The 16,991-nt window shown below is 39.7% G+C and overlaps 1 protein-coding gene across 3 annotated transcripts in view; it reads right to left on the bottom strand.

Annotated features, from left to right (window-relative positions):
• SYK (spleen associated tyrosine kinase) overlaps positions 1-5,376 on the bottom strand; it is a 50,475-nt gene extending 45,099 nt beyond the window's left edge. For 2 of the 3 annotated variants that reach the window (XM_027653102.1, XM_027653103.1), the window contains exon 1: positions 5,082-5,297. The gene's annotated coding sequence lies outside the window, so the exon portion shown is untranslated. Of the gene's footprint in view, positions 1-5,081 lie in introns of all 3 variants that reach the window. The other variant, XM_027653104.1, reaches the window with a different exon arrangement.
• Positions 5,377-16,991: the final 11,615 nt, after the last annotated feature.

Raw genomic sequence — 16,991 nt, forward strand, 5'->3', positions numbered from 1 at the left:
TTTAGCACCTCACATCTTACCTCTGCTCAGTGTCAGTGCTGAAAGATTCCTTCTGCTGCCTCTTTACATTTTGAAAAGAAGAATAGTTGTTGGAAATATTGCCAGACATTTTGTCCATTCAGGACACCTGGCAATCATTACCTGTTAGGAGGAACGCCATCCCAAAGCAAACTAGGACAAAGCTGGAGGAATGACAGGTTAGTCCTAGCTGGTCAACCAATACAATGCAACCTCAGTCTGTTGCACACTGAGTGACAATGAAACTGGATAAACTATTTGTATCATACTTCTGTACTCTGGTATTTAGATTCTAATACATGTTAATTTTCCTTTAGTTGCTCTGGTACCTGTTATAAACAGAAGGCTCATGGCACTCTCCTTATCATAAAATCATAGTATGGCTTAGATTGGAGGGGACCTTAAAGATCATTTAGATCTGTGGACAGGGACACCTTTCACTAGACTGGTTTGTCCAGAGATTAGTCCAGCCTGGCCTGGAACACTTCCAGGAATGGTGTAGCACTAAACCTGCATTATATGGGAAAACTGTGGTTTAAACAGGTTTTAAAATGGCTTTTGGTAGTCTCTTTGCAAACGCATGCTTCTTCTTCCCAGCACCCCCCCCCATGTTATCCATGCAGGAGTGTCCTGGGAAGGTGTCCTGAGGTGTTTCCCATTGGCCTTTGTTAACCCCTTCCTGTGATTGGGTGTTCCTGTAAGCCCCTTGAGACTTCTAATTGGTTACTCTGTGAATCCTCCTAAACCCTATAACTGTAGCATCCCCAACAATAAACTCCCTCTTGCCTCCTCTCCATGCCCGGTGTCCTGTCTCCCTGCTGGCCATGGGGCCATGTGTTGGGGGGAGAAGGGGGAGCACCTCTCCCCTCCAGGCTCAGGGCCTGAAAAGACCCCTGAGAAACCCCTGGAGTTCCCTTTCCCCATCCTTCAAAGCGTCGCAATGGTTCTTCAGATGGAAATGGAACTAGAACTGGGCCACCCCACGTCGTGGGTGGGGAAAGGGATCCAGAGAATGGGGCATCCACAACTTCTTTGGGCAACCTGTTCCAGTGCCTTACCATCCTCACAGTAAAGAATTTCTTCCTAATATCCAATCTAAACTTACTCCCTTTCAGTTTTAAGCCATTGCACCTTGTCCTGTCACTTTGCCCTTGTAAAATGTCTCTTCTCCCTTTTTCGTGTAGGTTGCCTTCAGGTACTGGAAGGCAGTATTTAGGTCATCCTGAAGCCTTCTCTTTTCCAGGCTGAACAAAACAAATTCTCTCAGCCCCTCCTCGCAGGACAGGTGCTCTAATCAACCTAGTGCCCCTCCTCTGGACTCACTCAAACAGGTCTAAGTCTTTCCTGTGCTGAGCACCCCAGAGCTGGATGCAGGGTTCCAGGTGGGGTCTAACCAGAGCAGAGGGGCAGAATCCCCTCCCTTGCCCTGCTGGCCACGCTGCTTTGGATGCAGCCCAGGACACAACTGGCTTTCTGGGCTGTGAGTGCACATTGCTGGGTCATGTCCAGTCTCTCACCCACCAGCACCCCCAGGTCCCTCTCAGCAGGGCTGCTCTCAATCTGCTCATCCCCAGCCTGTGCTGATACCAGGGGTTGCCCTGACCCAAGTGCAGCACGATGCACTGGATCTTGTTGAGCCTCATGAGATTCCCATGGACCCACTTCTGAGTTTGTCCAGGTCCCCCTGGATGGCATCCCACCCTTCAGGGTGTAAGTTGAGTTGAGTGTCAACTCAACTGCACAACTCAGCTTAGTGTCCTCTGCAAATTTGCTGAGGGTGCACTCAATCTCTTCATATGAAGAATTAAGAAGATATAAAATAACACTGGTCCAAATATGGATATACTGAAGTTTCTTTAGAACATTAGGATCTCCATAAGTCTCAAAAATATTTTTACCTTTTCTTGCATTTTTAGAAGAGCTGCTTTTAAAGAAGTGACCACTTAATAATCATTGTATGTGTAGGTACAGGAAGTTATAATCTAATTTTAACTTTTGAATGTAAAGAAAAACTACTAAATTTTATTTTATTTTTTCGAGGTAGGTGATATTTTTGTGTCAAACACAATGTATATTTATCAACTGTCCTTTCCTACAGCAAATTCTGGAATTTTTTCTTTTTGGTGGAGGCTTTCTTTATAGGTTCCTTCACAGTTCTTCCACTTACAATGCTGATGTTTTCCCATCACCCTAACATGAAAGGCAGAAGTCAGTGGTAAAAGGTTTTCTTCTGCTTAATCGTATGCCTACACATTACCCTGTGCCATGAAATTAAAAGCTAGACAACATTAACAATGTAATCTTGCTGCTGGAACCTTAAGTGAAAGGAGAAAAATGCAAATACGAACCAAAAACTTTGTGATCAATTTTTTTTTAACTATGCCTCAGATAAATTTCTATAACTGTGTATTGCACTATGCTCTACCACATAAAAGAATAGGGAAGGATGTTGCAAAGCCCAAGGCTTCTTTTTCTCGCAAGAGTGGTCAAAATGCTTAAATCCAACTGCAGAAATTAATAATGCTTGTTGGTGAAAGTGGTGCAGACATTAAGAATGTTTTTCTGTAAAAAGCGTTTCCAGAAGTGCCAGCTGAGACATAAAATGAGCTGCTTTCTCCTCCTCCCCCAAGATTTTCTTCTTTCATCAAATGCAAACAAAACTACTCTTAAAGTGGATTACAAAATTGTTTCTCTATAATTTAAAATACCTTTTTATTTTTAATTAAATTAAGCATTAAGAACCTGATTGTGTAAATCCTTGCAAGGTGAGAAATTTTCATTCTTATGACTGAACCTTACTACTGACACTCACAAACACCTTCAAGTGCATCTTCAGCTGTTTAACAGATTCCTTGAATAGTACAAGTACTCCTGTCCCATCTGAGCAACTCACTTCAGCATGTTTGTACATTTAAGTAAAAAAGAAGTAGTTTTAAACAGCTCATTGGAATGATTTTTCTGTGAGTATTACTCACATTTAAAGATAAGTCTTGTATTCCTTGTAATCATGATATAGACCCAGACAAGTTCCCCTTTTCAGCTGTGCTATTCTGGAGCTAAACACACGCAACTGAAAGCAGATTCTGGCACAATCTGTACACAACAAATCTTGAGGCACTTATCCCTAAGTCTATAAAACTGGGAAAAGGATGACACTACCTAGAATCTTCAGTGAATTCAGATGCAAAAAAAAATCTCTTACAGTCACAGTATTCAAAACAGCAACAACAACAGACTCATTGTTTTCTGTATATTGAAAAAGGATTAAAAAGGAAAAAAAACCCTCAAAAAACTTATGGTTCTGAACACAACATACATTTCAGAAGTGATATCTCCCAATTCCAGTGCCTCTGGCACAACAGATACCAAAGAAAGGATAGGAGACTAATTAAATGATTCTACTTTTTTTTTTTTTTTGTCACTGGTATCTTTAAAGGTGCTTAAGACCAGTTTATAATTTCACCATCAGTCTTCCAATCTGTTATTTTGTGCTCAATATAAACTTCTAGCTACTTTTAAAAATAAATTTCAGTTTTTTTCTACCTGTGACTGTGGATCTAATTCTTCTCTTTTATCATTATTGCAACTCTGTGCAAAATGGAAAGCTGCACAGTTCACCTTTGCTTTGACAAAATGTTAATATTTTTTAACAGAAGTAAAACCAGAACATGTCAACTCTATTTCTCTTGATATTTCACAGGTATCTCAAGTGAATGTGAAACTTTTAATTATATACTTTTATCTATTTCAGCCATTTTTAAGCATCACAGCTGATTTCAAACCTTTTAGTTAAAATATACATATATATAACTATAATCTTTCTCCCCCACAGGATAACTGTCACAATATAAACAGCATTCAAACTTCCTTATTTGTCTATCACTCAATGCTGAACTGAGAGATGAAGAAAAAAAAAAGAAGTCACAGTTCCTCTAAGTGGACTGCCTTAATTTACCCTACATTTCTACTGTTTATGGCCTCCAAGACTGCAAAATTACACATGCTGATAGTAGTTCTATACTGGATGCTTTTTCCCATGGATTATTCTGTGGATTCAACTCAAGGGCTCAGGAGATCTAAGCTTCTGTGGACAAAAAGAGCATGAAAGAAACCGAACAGAAAAGAACATAAAAAAATTTAGAAGATATTAATGCTCTTAAGAAGAATAATTTGTTTTAAAATCGTTTTCAATAATTGATTCATCATGTAACCTGATCAGACTGGGAGTCCACTTGCCACTCTTCTACTCGATTGTTTCACTTAACAAAAGTATCGTTTATCTTTGTCCGAAATAACATCACTTGAAACTCATCTGAACAACTACAACATAAAGTTTTATGGAGTACAGTGCTAACAAAGGTAACTGAATAATGCTGGCAGAACACATAACACAAAGAGAAATTACTTCCAGAATCAACTACTTTTAGCACTTCTAGTAAAACATTAACTACAGTTGTTTTCTGGGAAACAGAATAGGGAAGTTTCATAAGAAAAAACCCGCATTTTTAAAGACATTTTGTCAGGCATCGAAGCTTTGACAGGTTATACACCATTTAGACACAAGCCCTACTTTTGCGTACACTTGTCTTTGTTTAAAACCTGCCAGCGCAATAACGCACCGAGACACAGTGAAAACAATTTTTCTTCTTTTTTTTTTTTTCCCTACATTTTAGATTTAAATTTCTGGCGGCTTTTATTTTCCCGAACCACTGGAAGCACAGGAAGGTTTCAGCGCTTCTGAAACCTGGCGGTGGTGCGTTTTTCAGCCGCCCGCTCGCTCCCTTCCTTCCCCGGCACGGATGCCCGCTCTCCCGCGTCCCAGCGCGCTTCCCTCCGCATCCCTCCCTCCCCGCCCGCTGCTGAGCGCTCCCGCTCCCGTTTGTGCCGGTTCGTCATCGCGCTCCCCGACACCCCGAACCCCGCGGGATGCTGCAGCAGCGCCGCCCGCTCCCATCGGCCCGGCCCGGCCCCCAGCCCGGCGGGGCCCCGGGGGCCGGAGCAGGGGCAGGGCGGTGTCGCCGGGCCAGCCGGCTCCCCGTGCTGGCGGCCGGGCCGCTACTCACGGCTGCCCGCGGGTCGCTCGGCCCCGCTCCGCCGCCTCCTCCCTCGGCCGGCAGGGATGGAGCGCTGGGCAGGGCGGCTCTGCCGTGCCGAGCCTTGGAGGGAGCGCCGATGGACCCTCTCTCCGCGCCGCCGGATCCGCCGCTTCCTCGTTTTTTTTGCAGCCGCGGCCACTTCCTCAGCGGGGTGTGGACGAGCGCTGCCTCCTCCTTCGCGCCCCCCCGGACCCCTCTTTCGGGCGGCGGCCCCGTCGAGAGGGACCCCGGGCACGGGCGGCTGCAGCCCCCGGACCCGTCGGCGTCGCTTCTCCCGGGGGTGAGGAGCCGTCGGTCCCCTCCGGACCCCTCGGCACGGGCTTTTCGGGGCCCCGTGACGTGAGTGCCCTCGGCGCCGTGTGACGGAGCTGTCCTTGGGACCCCGCCGTGCCGGTTCTCCCTAGTACCCTGCGGTTTGGGTTCTTGTCCTGCGGGCATCTGGCCTTGGAAGATGGACATGCCGTTGCTCAGCATCACGCTGGGGGTCGAGGATCGAAGTGTGTGAGATGAGGGTTTCTCAGAAGGGAGAAGCGAATGGGTGCATGTTGGTGCACACACCGACTGGGAATTGGTGAATTCTGGAATACTGAAGTTCTGTGTCTCTCGATACTTTGGTGAGAAAAAGATTTTTAGAGGTTTCCTTCTGGAGTTAGAGGTTTCCTTCTGGAGCAACACAGGGGCCTACCATAACACAGTATCTTCCCTCCTGTTATATTTCACACAAAAAGCATGCTATATTTCAATCAGCTCCAGGTGTGGAGACTCCAGTGTGCCCAGACAGAGAGCTGAAGGAAAGTCCCTCTTCAAGGCTTCCTCAGCACCTTGTGTGACAGGGAATTAATTTCCATGGCAGATGAGACCACACAGCCTAAAGGGGCCGTTATCCTTTGCCAGGGACTGCCCAAGGACAGACTGATCCTGATGTGGCTCATACAGGACTGATGAGTGGCATGATGGGCCTTGACTGAGGCCTGAGTGGGCAGGTCTCCTTCAGCTGTGACTGTGCTGCATGACATGGCACAGTGTCCCATGACGGGCAGCGCTTGCAGGAGGAAAAGTCCACTTCCTTCTTCCCCATAATAAATTGGTGTAAGCACTAATGTGGGATACAGGCGTTATTTTCTATGTGAAAACACTGGCTCTCTTTCCTTATTGCAAAGTGGACCATACACGCACTTTATGGCTAATAGAGCTCCCAAAGTACAAATCTCTCATATAGCATGCCAGTTAGAAAGGTCTCTGGTTTTGGTCCATTTCAACGAGACTTTTGGTAATTGCTGTAGTGGCAGTGTAGTTCTTATTGGCACTGTCTCCACATTAGAAAAAAAAGATAATAACTTAGAAAACCTAATTCTCAGACCTGTTTTGATGGCACTGTTCTTTTCCTATCAACATCCAAATGTGAACAGAGCATAATCTGCAGGAAATAGCTTTTGTAAAGTCATTATGAACTATGATCTGTTTTTTAAGGAGAAGTCTCAAATTGGTGAAAAAAAATCATCAATACTGCATGGCTTTAAGTTATACATAAGCAATTCTACTGGACCTGGCTGGGAAGGAATTAACTTTCATCACAGGAGCCAATATGGTGCTATGTCTTTGACTTTGGCTAAAACAGTAACAAACAAATAATTTGTCTATTAGTTTGATAGTAAACTAATAATTTGTCTATTTCTGTACACTGCTTCACAATGGCAATGTTTTCTCCATTTTTCATTCTGCCCCTGTCCCCAGAGGTGCACAAGAAGTTGGGAGGGACAGAGTTTGGACAGTTGCCTGCAAATGACCAAAGGAATAGCCCCTGTCATGCTTGACAGTCAAAACTGGGGATAGATGAAGGATGGAAAAATGTGGGCTTCTTCCAAGGTGGCCACAATGACTTTCTGGTCATCTCTGTGCTTTTGGGAGGCAGTGAGTGACCAACTCTGCATCATTTGGTTTGGTCGTGATTTTTGGTTGTTTGTTTTTTTGGTTTTTTTTTTGGGTTTTTTTTAACTCTTTTTTTTTCCCTCTTTATCTATTAAATTCTTTATCTTGACACATGACTTTTCTTACTTTTGATCTTCCTATCCTATACTCAGTCCTGCTGGGCAGAGAGAACTGAGCTGTGTGGGTTCTTGGCTGCTGACCTGGCTCAGCCTATAACAGCAGGAGAGGGGAATACCAGTAAGGGAAGTAAACAGCTTTTAGGCTGTCCACAGTTTACTTTTTCTTTCGTTTTGCATGAGATTTAATACCAATGTCTGAGTTCTGCTATACTGATTTTTGGTAAGGCTCTCACAACATTGAATAATGTTATTTAATGTGTTGCATGTAATGTTACATATTAGCATATCTTAAGATATATATTATCATTCCAAAGCTTTCCTGTGATTTGTGACCAACTCTATATAAGACCTGTAATGGGTAAATTAAAATAACTCCTTCTTTTTTCTGACAAAATTTAATCAGTGTAAATCCGGGATTTCAGGAAAGATTCAGTAAATTTGTGGAATCTCCTACCAAATATGAATATGTACAATAGAAACTAATATTTTTTACATGGTTTCCACTAGGTATACAGTATAATAATTGCAATACTTAACTTTGTAATACTTCATACTTCTTCGGAGCATGTAAGGGATTTTCAATGCTTCCATTATTACAATACAGTTTGAAAGATTTCTGTTTTCAGGAGGCATGATGGTTTGCTTAAACGATTTAAAAGAATATACTTGAATCTAATTTCCTTCCTTTACTGATTCTAGGATTAGTATAATTCATTAAAGCTATTTGAGCCGTTCCAAAATTCATGACTTTGGAATTTTGAAGTTCTGTTCTGTTGCCTTCCTAGTACCTGTTTTCATTGCTACAGGGAACAGAAAATACCAGTAGGTATGTTGAAATAAACCTTCCTCCAACTAAGCTGCCATACTGAGAGGTTAATTTTTATTTCATTCTCCAGAGGGAATTTTTAGGTTGGTTTTTGTCTTACAGATGTGCTGCAATTTGCAGATGTGCTTTTGCAGACATTGTTTGCACTGGCAGAATTCTGCTCCAGCGCAGGGGGTACTACTGTGACTTCTCTTTAGGTAATTACAGGTTGAAGCTGACAATTTTCTAAAATGCCATGTCCATTTCCATAGTAGGGAATGCTGTAGCTAAATTGATACTTTGTTGTCTGGTTGAATGTCAAATTCTCTAAAACACATAGCAACAAGAGAGACAATGCCACTGACAGACTGAGGTCCCAATTCTTGACATGTGACCATACCTACAGCTAAAAGCAAAGGGTCTCTATGATAGAAGAAATCCGTGTCAATAAGATGGGACTGTACAGACTGTCTCTGCAAAAAGAATGCAGAAGTGACTCCTTTTTCTTAAGACATATAAAATCTGTACACAGTTCATTGAATTCAGTCATGGTTTTAAAAAAAATATATTCTATTTGGGAGTTATTTATTATCTTCATCATTTTAATTTTGATGAAAGCAGAGTTTCCATTTTAGCAAAACAGCAGTAAGCAACATTTAGAGAAAATCAAAAGTCAATAGCTTGAAAGCAGTGTTGTGACACAAAAGCAAATATCATAGAATCATAGAATCATAGATTGGTTTGGATTGTATGGGATCTTTATTGGTTCACAGTAATTGTAACTACAACTATAACTATAACTATTCATGCCTATATAAATATAACTATTTTCATACCATATTTTGGTATGCTGTAGCCACATTTATCACCTTTCCCCCCTGTTTTTACCTTAAACCAAGAAAAGCATCACAGTTATTATACAGGCCTGTTATACAAGTGCTTGAAGTTTTGCTCACTAGTGATTAAGAGGAGTCTTAGGATGTTCTTTCTACATATAAAAGGTCGTGATACGAGTGGGTGTGATGTCCATGTTTAAAATGTTATGTGGGTCAGTGCAGACTAGAATTGTGGATTAGTTGAGAAAAGATGTGTTATGAATTTACATGGCTTTAAAGAAATACATAGTTATGTTGAAATGAAGATGTAGGTTTGGGCCATTCCAGTCTTTATGACTTCCTGTACCATATGCCCATGCCTAGTTACTGGTCCTAGCTTTTGTTTTTATAGCAATATTGTGTCTTTTTAAGTGGATATTAAAGAATGGTGCATTGTTTAAGAACAATGGCTGGAAGAAGGATAAGCATATACAATAGCAAGTTATGATGCGACGAAAACCAGGGCTTTTTTAAAAGTAAATTTTTCTTTAAAATAATTACTTTATTGTAGCACAGAAGATAATCAGGTGCTGGGCAACAGGAGCTGATAAATAGCTTTTTAGGAAGACTTGAGCAAAACCTTTAAGAAGAATTGATTGGTATTGGTAATCTCTGCTTTGGATGAAAAACAACATAAAGGTGGGGAAAAGGAAAAAAAAAGAGGGAGCATACATAATAATCTTTTAAGTGTCAGAAGATTCACTAACTATGGGAGAAGATTCTGTTTCAACACCATTTCCAGAAGTATATCAGTTTGTAAGATCTGTAGCCTTCTGAGAACCATCTCAGACTGTCACAATCAGCAAAAAAAGAACAGTATTGGAAGCTGTTATGTCAGAGCTGTCTATTGTGTTGACATGAAGTTATACCATGAACACAAGCCTTTTTTTTTTTATTATTGTTGTGTACTGACATGCTGGAGCATGGAGAGCACATTTTCTTCATCCTGTCCCATTTGTGATTCTCCCTGGTTAAAGGATCAGTTAATGGATGGGGTAATTCACCTTTCCTCCTCTTGTATACTACAATGATTAGCGTCTGTACGTAGGCATTCCTTTTAAGAAATATGAAAGCATAGCACTACTGGATGGAAAGATACTGTTAAGGGGAACTGCATAGGGTGAGACATGGGATACCATTAGCTGTCAGACCTCCTGGTCATATGCACTGGCATTCAAGCATCTATAATTTCATTCTAAGGCTATTATATGTTCATATGGATAATAAAAGCAACTACATTTATGTTGAATGAAGGACATAAGTAAATAGAGATAAATTGATGAAAACTTCAGGTCCTTAAGAGATGCAGAAAAAGAAAATAGGAAAAAATATTGCCATTTTTATTTTCAACTGAAACATAGTTGGACTTAGTATAACCTGTAAATAGTACAAATTAATTCAATAGCATTATTTTTATACAAACACGTACTTAGAAATAGAATGAAGCGACTTCAGTATAAACCCAGGTAATGGGACTTTTCTATAGTATTTCTCCTAAATTCTCATGTCATGACTTTGTCAATGAGCCCTTTTCTAATCTCAAGGATCAGTGAGCAGATATGAGACAGATACTGCAAAAATTAGCTCACATGCAGCTGTAGTTTTGTTCTGTTTGTAACATTTGTCAGCTGTTCCCTATAGACCCAGTCACTCGATCTTTGTACTGTGGTCAAGGACTTTGTATTTGCTTAAATGCTGTCCTGGCATCTCTGCATTTATGATTTAACGTATTAAACCCTTCTAGAAAATGAATTAGGTGTCACCCATAGTGCTCAGAGCTGACAATCCAAGAAGAACCCACATTGCTTTCTGAGGAGGAAGAGAGAGTGTTCCAAATAGCAAGAAGTACTCCTGTTTGTGAGAACAGGCTGTGGAGACACCCAACACATCTTTTTGTGAAGTCAGTTTATAATTGTCACAGTATCTGACTGATGCACAAAAAGCAGATGTGCTATTTCTGGATTAGTGCTAGCTCTGGAAGAGCTATGAAGCATTTCTGCATCACTGCACCTGAACTAACGAGTTCTGTCAGATCTGAGCTGACCTTGTAACCCAGTCATAAATATTCTTCCGGCCAAACAGTGTGGGCACCTCCAGTTCAGGATTCACTGAACTGTGAATCCAGTTCAGGATTCAGGCTACAAAATTTTATAAAATTATAATTTAAAATATTAACTATCTTTCCATATAACCCACATTCCTGACTTTACAGTCAGAATAAATACTTAGTTAATATCAGAGTCCTCGTGTACAGTTTGCTGCTGCGTGGTATCTGGGATCTTCATGCTGAAGCAATACACCTAAAATGATATAATCCAAGGGATATCTTAAAGTTGAACAAGTGGCACTTATTCTGTTTTCTGTGGTATTTTGTTTTCTGGGGCTTGATTTAGCGCTGACTTAACTTTTCCACAGACTACCTCCAAATAAAAACTACAATAAAGTATTAAAAAAAAAAAAAATCGGAACTGTTCCAAATGCTTTGAACACCACTGTCTTAACTGTTACGGAATTGATTTCGAAATCCTTGGGTTGCAAGAATGTTAACAGTCCTTCCAGTTTATAGAAGCAGCAGAAGTGTGGCTATTCCAATAAATATGCCGTTTATACTGTTACTGGTTACCTGATTTTGTGCATACAATAGAATTTTACCAGAAAGAAACTGTACTTCTAACAGCTATAGTAATGCATGTCGTCAAGGTGGCAGAGTTTCTGCCAAAATCCAGAAGGAGTTTACTAATCCTGAAATTTTAGGCTGGCTTTCTAGTTTTTCTTTAGTCCATATGGTAAGAAAGATACAACACTTTGTGCTCTAATAACATGTTTTTCTCTGTAGGTGTACAAGTACACACAGATACATGTATTTTAAGTGTCTTTGAACAGTCTCTAATGTTCTGTCTTGGACCAGATCAGTTTGAACTCAAACACTTGCCTTTAGAATTGTGGCAAGCCATCAGAAAGAATTAAATCAGTGTGATAATAGATAATTTGGGGTGTTTTTTCTCATTGTTACACTACAGAAGAGGTCCAGGTGGTCTGTGCAAGAATGGAAGCATCACATGACCATACAAAACCTTTAGAGCTTTAGGGGACAGCCTAGGAGCAACATCCATTTTAAATTAAAAATGAGGCTCCAGAATGCAAAACTTTGCATTTATTATTTGCATTATTGCAATTAAAAAAAATGTTTACAATGCATCATGGATATGGGACAGCTGAAAGATCTCGTTTGTCTTCCCTTTCGAATGCGAACATGGGAAAAACAATCTCAACCAAATTTCTGTCAAAGTTGACCTAGTTGTACATGTAAAAATGTTTGCATCTTCTTGTGAAGTGAAACTGTTTGGGATCACATAGTTTGAAAACAGAAAGCAGAAGTTACCTTAATTTTAATGTTATTTACATTGGTATTATACAGCAATGACTTTTCTGTGTCTGGTAGGCTTCCTAATAAATGCTGCCAAAAATATCCTTTATGCCTATAATATGTGTTGTTTCAAGACACAAAAAAAAAATCAAAACTCTTAAGAAGCTGCACAGAGAAGCTGAATGAACAAAATTTATATGAATAGGGAACATTTGTCTAGATTATTTTTAATATGTAGATATCCTGCTTGAGTCAAAAAATAAAAAAACAATAGTTACAGAGCAGCAGCAGGGGTGTCTTATTCAGACACTGTATTCCTCATTGTGGGTGGAAGGGGAAGCACTTAACTGTGTCTGGCAATGTTAACCACACATGAACAATGTCCTTTCAGAAGTATCACAACCACAACACTTTTAATAGCATGTGAGTGGTAAAGAACCAAGGAATGCTGTATGCTAAGTATCAAAAGCTTGATCTTTTGTTGTTAGACTCTTCTCTCTTGTTATTTTTTTATTCCTGGAAGTGTGATGCAGCAGGTATAACTAACTAAAAGAAAACAGTTTGAAATTTGGAGTTATTTAAAAGCACCAGGTTTTCTTAGACTTGGATGGTTTTAGGGGTGGTTTTGTCGGGGTGTAAAGCAGAAAACCAGTTTCCTGTATTTAACATTTTTCAAGTGCAAATCATGAAGGTCTGCCTGTGAACGCTGTATGTACCTTCATGTTACAACAGGGAAAACCAAACTTTGAGACTGGAGACAGCTACACCACAGAAAAAGTTTGAAGGCAGATGTGTTCTAAAGACTTCTTGCTAATCCAAATACCCAGGCAGCATTCAGATCCAGTCTGGGGTGTTGGAGTCTCACTGAAGTACCTGGAGAGCTGATGCTTGTTCCCTGGCTTGATTCATCTCATGCATGTCATACAACAGTGTAGAACCCAGGATGATAAAGCAAAGTCTGCATCTGACCTCTAAATGATGGTTTTGCAAGGGTGGAAGACATGGACCATGGAAAACAGGAGTTGAATTTCACCACGTTTTTAGAAAGACACTATAAATGGATACCATCGCCGTAGATTGTATTCAATTATTCTTCTATCTTGTAGCCTTTCAAATAATTTAGAGGCAGCTCCATGGTGGTTGCTCTTTTTATCAATCTCACTAGCCAGACAAGAAAATCGTTTTAAAGAGATGCTGATGGATGAAAGAGATTGTGATTGCAAGATTACAGATTAGAGAAATTTTACACTGTGACAGATGCCCTTGGACTCCATTTTAAAGGGACATTTCCATTACATTTTGCAAAATGTACTGTATCCTCATTGTGGACTGCAGTTTTATTCACTTCCAGACCTTCTGAAATCCAGCTAGAAGAACATTCTGGTTACTTTTTTCCTGTCTTTTTTTTTTTTTTTTTTTTTTTTTTTAGATAAAATACCATTTTATTTACTCTTAATGAGTTATTCACTTCTCTACATCAGCTGCAGCATTTGCAGCCAAATGCTAATTGCTTTCTCAGTTTAATTCATTCACTTTCTATAGCTTGAAAAATGGATCAATAAAAACTGGGGTGGGTGGCTGTTCCTTGTTGGCCTCTGGATCTAAGGAGCCACCCAGGTTTCTGATACCATAAGTTGGGTATTTCACAGCTTTGGGACATCCTGAAGATACCTCTCGGTTTCTTCATAAAATGTGTTGAGAGAAACAGTGGACTTTTGTGGTGATTTTCATTATATGGAGTCAGCATTTTTATGAGGGGTTTTAGTCAACTTTTAGGCTAACCCCGTGTTAATATATTTTAAACCTGTAAGTGTCTTAGTTTAGGACATGTATATAGTTGTAATTGTCATTTTCTAAGTTTCCATTAACATATCTTGTCTCATGTATGTTTAAATGGTTAAAAGTCTGTGATGAGCATTGTTTTGAACATAGTAGGATTTCATCTTTATGTGTCTGTATTGCTATAAGGAGTGGTACAGTCCATGACTCTTGAGGTATAGGGATACTTGATTTCCTACATTCATTATGATTTCCTACATTCATACATGCACGTGTCCATTTGGAGTTCTCAGAATGTTTCTCTCTCTCTCTTTCTCTCTCTCTCTCTTTTTCTCCCTCTCTACTTCTCCATAGTATATGTTCTTCTTTTGTCATATCTGTACTCTTGTCAGATGAATAATTTTTTTTTTTTTTCAGTAGAGTGAATGTCAGTAAAATGACAGCATGGATTTTTGAACAACTGTGCCATTAATTAATACATACTATGACTGTTACCACCTATGAACTTCTGTCTCCTTTGTAACACTGTGTGCTGCATTAAACCAACTAAGGATAATTTTGTATTGAATACAATGAAGTAGAGAAAAATGTTGTGTCAGAGCATCAAATCTATTTTTAATTGTACCAAATCAATAAATGTCTGTGTGACAGACAGAGGACAAACATCTGAAGCCATAATATATGGGGTTTCCCACACTGTTGTACTCCTGGCCTTGGCATTCCCAGCTGCAGGGTCACTTGAGCAAATCTACCATCCTTCTTGCCATTCTTCTGCTTTTAACCCTCTTCTCCCAACAACATCTAATTCAGAAGTTCTACAGTGCTTCATAACGTGACTGCACAAAATAAGCTTCTGATTTATTTTTTATTTACTGTTATTTATAATGTCACAGAGGTGTATGACATATCAGGGATTTATAAGGCAAGTATTCAGCCCTTATTTCCCATGACAAATAATAATGTTCAGGTGTGTGGATAGGAACAAGGTGAAAATAAAAAATAAAAAGAAAAAAAGCATGAGACCTTACCTAAAGGAAACAGTATACATTGATGTGTATACGAATATAATACAATAAAAAGCTACTAAAGTCACAAAAGTAGAAATACAAAGTTAAGAAATGCTTGAATTTAAGATCATGTGCAGTTTTATGTCAACCTGCTTGACTACATCTGTCTTCTGAGATTACATGGCCCATGAACCATCTTTTCCAGGAACCCTGACTCATGACACAGAGAGGGTAGTCTTGCACTAGTGGTGACTCAGGTTAGGCAGAGTCAAATGCTGCTGATGGAATACATGTGGGGTTTTTTAGCTGGACTGGACATTATTTGATGGCTGAGAGTTTTGCCTATGAAAGAAGTGCAACACCTTTTATACAAGTAGATGTTTAAAGGGCAGTAGTTCTGCACTGAGCCTTCCCTGTGGTCACTCCACTACAGCTGGGAGTGCCTTTCTCTGTGTTAGCTGACTGCATTTTCAGAGAGGAATGCCCTTCCTCCCATCACCCTCTTCTCTTCCCTCCCTGTTCTGGGGGGGAGGTGGCTGTGACTGTCTGCACAGGGAGGTTGGAACTATAATCCTGTCAGCCTGGATTGCAGTTTACTGCACATTCACCGATTTAATGGTAGATGGGCATTAAGAAAAGTAATACTGGCGACTTGCTTGCAAAATAACTGTTAATGACCTGATGAAGTGAATGAAGCAGGAATCTTGCAAAAAAAGTTGTGTTTATACGACTAGGGGTTGTGTGCTGTACAACATAGACATGGTGGAGTCACAGTGGGTTACACATGTGACTTCAGTCCTGAATTTTATCTTTTGAGATCCTAACTTTGTAACTGTTACGCATAACTTAGCCAGAATAAGAAGAGAAAACAGATACCTTTATTCTAGCATTCTGAGGGGAAAAAACAAGCTGTTTCTGATAAATTTAAATGTGAAATTATGGAAGATTCAATTTTATGCAGACAATGAAGTATGTGAAAAATAGCTGTTAAAGGTCATGGTCTGATGAAGTTATAAGCGACTGATGTCAGGGCTTTCTGGAAAGGTCATGAACCTCAGCTTTATATAGCACTACAACTCCACCTACAGCATTTGCCTTGTTCTATTTTTATTTTATATCTCTTTTTCCCAAAGATTAAAAATATTCAAAGATGATTTCAAGACTAGAATGTGAACGTAGAGAAACTAGGTAAGTGTTTAATATGACTTTCTTCTGTTCAAGTGTTCTTTCATGTTTCATGAATGTTCCTGGAAGATCTCCTTGTAATCTAAGGGTCTGCAAAAAAACTTGTGAACTGTGTGATCAGCTGAACTGCTTAATTCCCGGAGTTCAAACTGAAGAGAGGCAATATATACATCAGATAGGTTTGAGTAACATGAAGAGGATGGCTGATGACTGATGGTTTATATCGAAGTCTTTAACTACTTGAAAAAAAAATGCAATATCTGCAGAATGCAAATCATTACCTCCACAAGGATATTTAACTGATAGCCCAGTTGGTACTTTTGAAGAAAAGAGAGAACAATGGGTAATGAAATCTACATATATTGAGCACTAAAAGCAATTGAGCTGAGTTTTCCTTGAGGAACAGAATTTGAATAGGGTTACTAAGCTGAAACTATGCCTGTTCTGTAAATCTGTCAAAAAGCATATTTATTGTATGCTGTCAGTCCAGTAGGAGTGATTACTGCCATGTCCATCCACACTTTGCCCTTTTGATTTGTTTTCTTAATGGATGACAGTGTTTGATTACTTAATAGGAACTTAGATGTTGAATGTCAAAATAGCTGATGAAATAGACCTTGGAGTCTAAAACCATTTTTGGAATATACTTCAGTCAGTATGTCTGTATGCAATATTTAGCTATGCAAATATTTGTTAATTTAGTAAGAGAAGATATCAATGAAGAAAAGTCAGATGCTGTGTTGAGGAGGACTATCCTAGAGTCAATCTGACCTCACCATAGGTGTGACTCAGTCAGACTAACAGGCAAAAC

The sequence above is a fragment of the Corapipo altera genome, unplaced genomic scaffold (assembly GCF_003945725.1).
Source record: "Corapipo altera isolate COAL_440 unplaced genomic scaffold, ASM394572v1 61305, whole genome shotgun sequence".
Classification (NCBI taxonomy): domain Eukaryota; kingdom Metazoa; phylum Chordata; class Aves; order Passeriformes; family Pipridae; genus Corapipo; species Corapipo altera.